We start from the raw sequence: 6,000 nt of genomic DNA on the forward strand, positions 1-6,000 counted from the left end.
TCGACCATTGCCAGCAGTCTATTGGGGGGGCATCTTTGTGGATTTCTGTGGGCCTCTCTAGCACTTTGCTTCTTCCTATTCTCATGTGGTCTTCATTTACCATAGTCTCCTATTCCTTGTTCTCCCTCTCTGTTCTTGATCCAGCTGGGATCTCCTGCTCCCACAGGCTCTTTCCCTCGACCCTCGCCCTTCATTGCTCCCACTCATGTCCAGGTAATTCATGTAGATCTCAGACATTTCTCCGTCATTGGTCAATCCTCGTGTTTTTCTTGGGGTCCTGTTTTCCAGGTAGCCTCACTGGTGATGTGAGTAGCAGTCCAGTCATCCTTGTTCCACATCTAGTATCCTCCTCCGATGAGTTAGTACATACCATATTTGTCTTTCTGAGTCTGTTACCTCACACAGGATGATTTTTTTTCTAGATCCATCCATTTGCCTGCAAACCTCATGATGTCATTGTTTTTCTCTGCTGAGTAGTATTCCATTGTGTATATGTGCCACAATTTATTTATCCATTCTTCAATTGAAGGGCATCTAGGTTGTTTCCAGGTTTTGGCTATTACAAACAATGCTGATATGAACATAGCTGAGCAAGTGCTCTTGTGGTATGATTGAGCATTTCTTGGGCATATGCCCAAGAGTGGTATAGCTGGATCTTGGGGGAGATTCTTAATTGAGAAAATGTTTCCATGAGATCAGCCTGTAGGCAAGTTTATACTGCATTTTCTTGATTAATGATTGATGTGGAAGGGCCCCACCCACTGTGGCCGATATTGTCTCTGGGTAGGTGTTCCTAGATGCTATTGGAAAGCATGTTGAGCAAGCCATAGGTATCAAACTGGTAGAAGCATTCTTCAATGGCCTTTGCATCAGTTCCTGCCTCCAGGTTCCTACCTTGAGTTCTTGCCTTCACTTTCTCAGTGATTGAGTGTGACCTAAGAGTTGTAAGAGGAAAAAAACACTTTCGTTCCCAAGTTGCTTTTGGTCATGGTGTTGTAGTACAACAATAGAAGGCCTAACTAGACCAAGTATGCTTCCATAGTCCCTCTATTTCCCATTCCCTGTTGTTAGAACAGTGTGGTGTGTTCTTTCTCTATTTCCTTTTCTATTTTCTATTTTCTCCTGGAAGGTAGGGAATATGTATACCAATCGAACTCAAAAACAAAGAGCAATGCATAGTACACCAAAAGGACTTCATTATTATTTTTTAAACTGAATGAATCAATAAATTATATCCTGAATGCACATTATGGAGAATTTAACAGTGAGACATGGAACTCCTTCAGAATAAATTATTGAGCAGATCATTTGTAAGCACTTTGGAAATAAAGTGGCAATGACTAGAATCTATTATGGAGTCACAGAGAACAAGTCATATCCCTGTTAATAGGATTTCCCCTGGTAGATATGAATGCCTTTCATGGAGTGCCTGGACTTTTCTATTTAGAAAGTTTTGCTTTAGAAGATCTAATAGTTTGGGTCTTATATTATTATGAACAAGATGGTAAGGTGAGATCAAATATTAAAACAAGAAATAGAAATATTTTTGATTGGTTCTGGTGCTACTGAACATTTGGTTAGGCTTCATTCAAGGTTTTTTTTTTTTTTAAAAAAAACGCCTTTGATAAGTATATAGAAGACAAAAATTATAGTAGAGTTATAAAATGAAATACTTGCAGACTACTTAGACAGTCTGGGTGATAATTTCTGTCAGGGATATCCTTGTCAAGAAGGTATTTCTATGCTGAGTGGGAGGTTGGCTATATAATTTCCAAAGTCTTTTCCAAATTTAAAGTGTTATCTTCTGTGAAGCATTATCATCTCACGAAGTGCTAGAGGTTCCTGTATAATCCGAGAATGCTCTACTTTGAGCAAATTATAGAGTATATCATAAAGTACAAGCAAGTCATTTGCATCAACTTGTGTACCTGCCAAGGTTTCTCAACGTAGGAAAAATGGAAAGGACAAAGATAAAACGCCTGGTTATCTCATGCGACACTAGATCCTCAAGAAATGCTTGAAACTGCTTTATTCAAACTTGACATACTTTAAGTCACAATTGTTTGATCATTCAACTGTCATCTATCTAATTGTATGAAAAGTCAAGATCTGAAACGTGATTGCTTTCCCTTTCGATTTTTATCAGATTTCAGAACTTCTGGTTTCTTTTGTTGTTGCTGTTGTGATTGTTTGTGTCACCTCAAAACTGATTTGTCTGTGTGCCATCACCTTAAGTGCCAGCAAGCAAAGAAGAGCTTTTATGTGGTCAAATTCATAACCTCTGTGTTTTCAAAATCCTTTTAAATGGTAATGAACCTGCATTGCTGTAGAGTTTAATGTTGTTTTCTGTCTGCAGCACAGACGGAGGGTTCTCTCTGTGTCAAATATGATAGGAAAGGACATCAGAGGCCACGGAACATTGCTGGATTGGATAAGTTCCACAGATGAAAAGGCCTAATTGAGGGGACTGGCTAGATTTTGGAAGCCAGCGTATGAGTGAAATGCTGTTTCAAACACAGCTTGGGTAATTTTATCCAAATAAGAAGCTTTCAAGTTTGCCATCTGTGACCTTTTAAGTAGTAAATTGTCACCCATTCTACTGAGCTAATGTTTCACAAATCAACTCACTCCTGACTCTGATCAGAGTTGAATGATAAAAATACTAAAGTAAACAAGAAGAAATTGTCACTTGTCTTGTGTTCTTGCTTTAGGAAGGCTCGCTGACCTTTCCTTTCTGTTTCTGTGGCTGTGACCTACATCCAGCCTTTTTCTTTTATGAATGCTCTTCGTGATGATTTCATTTCAGGTCTTCACCATCCTCCATGCCTCTTCTTTGCAATCCATTCTCTGAGCTATATGGGAAATGTTCTCAATGTTTTTGAACACAAACAACTTCCATTTATGAAAATCTTTTCTTGCTTTTCATAATTTGAAATAAAATTCTGTACTAGTCAAAATTTTCTGTTGTTGTAACTATATACCCCAACAAAAAAGTAACAATCAACTTACACAACCAACCAACCTAACAAAAGACCTTAAAAAAGATTGTTTTGTTTTGTTTTTTTTTTTAAACTGCTAGCATTGTGTATTATAATCAGAAGTAAACCGGGCTTTTCTGATTGCAAACAATGAATTTCATAAGTGACCTCATGTCTTTCTGTCTCAAAAGTCACTGGAACTCTGACATTGTTTAGTTGCTGAAAACATTAAAAATGAATAGACCAAATGATTCTGGCAAGGAACACTATAGAAGTGATTCTAGGGCTAATCAAAGACTAAACCAATGGCTTGTACTGTTGATGTGTAACACAATCACCTGGAGATATTTTTAAAATCACCTGTTCTAGTTTAAACAAGAAATTCTGGGACTAGAGAAACAGCTCAGTAGTAAAGAGTGCTTCCTGATCTTGCAGAGGACCTGGATTGAGTTTCCAGCCCCACATGATGGCTTATTTGTAATTGCAGTTCTAGGAGGAAATTCAACACTTTATGCTGTCATCCATGGACACTGTATGTACATGGGGCACTTACATACATGCAAGCAAAAATCTTACACATAAAATAAAATGACTAAAATCTTTAAAAGCAATAATTTGTGGAGCTAGTATATAGCAGCTATGTGTGTGTGTGTATGCACACAAATCTATCTATACCTATCTTCTATATCTGTATTATTGATCTATGTCTATAACTGTCTATATCTAATTTTCTATATACATATATCCACAAATACATATGCATATATATATGTGTGTGTGTGTGTGTGTGTGTGTGTGTGTGTGTGTGTGTGTACACACTTGAAAATGTCCCAAGACTGCCTCTAGTGTCATAGAATGCTTCTCCTCTGGCCTATTATCAAGTTCATATATATAGTCACATGTTTCCCTTTAAACTGAAGTTACTATGCATCCTTGAGACTCTGAAATGAGCATTATTATTAACCACAATGACTGAAAAAAAATTAGTGAATAATAGGTACATCTCAATTTACAGATTACAGTCCATCATATAGGGAAGTTAAGGAAGGAACTTGGAAGGAAGAACCATATCAGAGACCATGGGGAGATGCTGCTTACTGGCTTACTTCTTCATGCTCATCTATATTTCTATGCTTTTTTTCTAATGTTTTAAAATTTTAAATATAATTACATTGGGAACTTTAATATAGGTTCTTAATATGCATACATAAATATAGTTCAAATGAAGTTATCCCACTTTCAGGTATGAGAATCCTTGTTGAGAATAGATAAAGTCCTGAATGAAGGTGTGTTGTATGACATGGGCAGACTCATGGGACTGGTGAAGCCTTCCTTGGGTCAGGCACAGGGAAATGTCAAATCCTTCCTCCTAGTCTGCGTATAAATGTTGCAATGTGTGCAGAAAACATCTATCACAGCTTCTTCATCCTAGATGTTTATAGCCTAACGCTCCTAGTCCAGTTTTTAGGACCAAGCTGTTGTTGGTTGTTTTTCTCTTTTGCTCTTTGGGGGCCATCATTGTAAATGAATTTCTTTCTTTTTTTTTTAATAGATTTATCTCATTTATTCAACAATAAATTCACTCAAGAGAAGTCAAGCAAAAATGAAGTTATTTCTAGCTTTCTTTATAGAAACACAAAATGCTCCTTTCTTTAAAAATTATTCACGAGAAATACATAGTTGAATGCTGTAATACTAACAGTGTTCTTCACATTTGAGCTGCCACTTGGGAAGAAAGGAGAATGAAGAAATGATCCAGAACAATGAGAATTTAACACCATGCATTAGGAATACAAGAGCTTTCTAAAGTGTTTAAAATGCACATTTAAAGAGCAGGAAGATGGTGGTAGGTGACTCTAGAGGGAGTTTGAGAGAAATAGTTATGTGAGAACTGAAGATGCTTTGGACTTGAAGGTATTAATCTCAGTCTTCTTTAAAGAGAAAGGAGAATAAGAGAGAGAGAGAGAGAGAGAGAGAGAGAGAGAGAGAGAGAGAGAGAGAGAGAGTCAGACAGACATTTTCTAAATTATCTCTACTTTTTTCAGACTTGAATACGTTATTATCTTCCAGGCCACAGAACTCTTATTCATCAGTACTATGGTTTCATCCCAATTCTGCACTGAACCTGCTCTGTTGATAACCCCCAAGCTGTTCCAGAAAACACAGAAGCAGCTGTCTACTGGTCCTCCTCCAATCTCTCCAACTATTACCTATCAATCTTTGGTAGGACCTGCACCCACTCTATTATTGTGTGTCTGTCTCTGTCTGCTGTGACCAAAGCACCCCCGTCCTTACTCTACTCATGGACGATCCTAGATCTCATAACAAAGCTGTCAGGAGGTCCTGGCTATGTGTTATTCAAAGCTGTTTATCTCAGCTTGCTGACTCAGGCCTTCGTTTCTTTCTGAACTTTAGGACCTCTCTATCCATTGGGCATTTTCTCTCAGTTTATCTATAGAGCCTGTAACTCTTAGAATAAAATGGAGTCCACCACATGGGCAGACTCTCTCAACAGTCATTTCTAAGTCAGTGGGACTAGAAGCCAGGCACCTCGATAGTCAGAGTAACTCAGTGACAGAGAAAGGCAAGACTCGCAAGACTGGTGGTGATTTTCAGATGGGAACGAAGAAGAGAGAGGAAACAAGGGTGAATGGAAATGTATGGTGTCTGATGTACGGTAGAAGGAGTCAGTATCCGGGACAGAGTGGAAGAAGGATGCCTAGGAATTCCAGGAGTGGCTCCATCCTCAGCAGAGCACATGCGGGAATCCAGCAGGTGAACCAGGGAAACTGAAGCAGGGAAAGGCACTGGCCATCAGTTAGCATACTTGTTCACTAGCTTTCCTTTATATCTATTTTAGAAATCTTGACTTTGGCAACAAAAGCTGGAAATTTTCAGATGAAAATAACTCTCCCTTGAAGGCTTACACGGTTTAGAGCACTCCAGTACAGCGTGGTTGTAGAGAAACCCACCTCTGACATTGGAAAAATAGATATCCCTGGTTGTGCATGTGCTGCCTTCC

The sequence above is a fragment of the Peromyscus leucopus genome, chromosome 4 (assembly GCF_004664715.2).
Source record: "Peromyscus leucopus breed LL Stock chromosome 4, UCI_PerLeu_2.1, whole genome shotgun sequence".
In the NCBI taxonomy this organism is placed as follows: domain Eukaryota; kingdom Metazoa; phylum Chordata; class Mammalia; order Rodentia; family Cricetidae; genus Peromyscus; species Peromyscus leucopus.